Genomic DNA, 1016 nt, shown 5'->3' with positions numbered 1-1016 from the left:
GTGTTTATTATGCGTACCACCATTTTACACCTATCCTTTTTCTGAACCATATTTACGAATCCATTATGTTGTGCAACTAACTACTACTAGAAGTCACTAGAATTGAGTACCAAATCCAAAGGAAAGTAAACAGTTCATCAAGCTCATTATTATTTATTTTTCGAAAATGAAACTTTATCATGTCATATATATCTCCGATATATGTATAATTTGATCCTAGAGAAGACAATTAATATTATTGCTAATGTATGTGCATGTGTATCGGCAAATTAAATGTTGAAACTGGAAATTAGGACTAGAGAATTGTGATGACGAGGAGACGTTACCACCGACCAGACCAGTGTGAACTAAAATACAATGCAATCAAGGCATTTATATCTGGACGTTTCTATTTTACATTATGAATAGTTGAATACTTTGGTTAATTGGGTTGGAGGCGTAGGTGCTCCATCCTTCAAATTAAGTCACCTAAATTTGAGCGTTAATGATAGAACAAGAAAATAAATTAACTCCCTCTCTTTGAGGCAGAGACGTAGAAAAATATTAGATAATTACTCTTAACATTTTTATTTATTTTATTTTTAAGTTAATATTAATTAATTTTTTATTATTTGTTCTTACTAAAAATATTAGTCCTTTATCATTTTCTTTACAAAATGACTATTTTTTAAACACTTAAAATAAAAAAAATTAAAAAACCAACAAAATATATTATTTTTTGTCAGTACTTTTAATCATCAATCTAGTAATTCAGTAATACTTTTAACCCATATTTTTAAATATTAACTAACAACTGACTAAAAAAATAAATTCTATTGACCTTTTAATATTTTTTCTTAAATTTGCACCAACTTAATTGGCTTTTTATGTTATTGTTTATTACTATTTCTGTTAATATATGAGAAAAGAGGAGAAAAGGACTTTTAATATAACAAAAATGTTTGGCATTGTTTAAAAACTATAAGTAGTCATAATTTCTTTTTTTTTCTTTTATTTGTATTTATTAATTATTATTA

The sequence above is a fragment of the Arachis ipaensis genome, chromosome B06 (genome assembly GCF_000816755.2).
Source record: "Arachis ipaensis cultivar K30076 chromosome B06, Araip1.1, whole genome shotgun sequence".
NCBI lineage: Eukaryota > Viridiplantae > Streptophyta > Magnoliopsida > Fabales > Fabaceae > Arachis > Arachis ipaensis.
Note: the sequence above shows the minus strand (reverse complement) of the source record.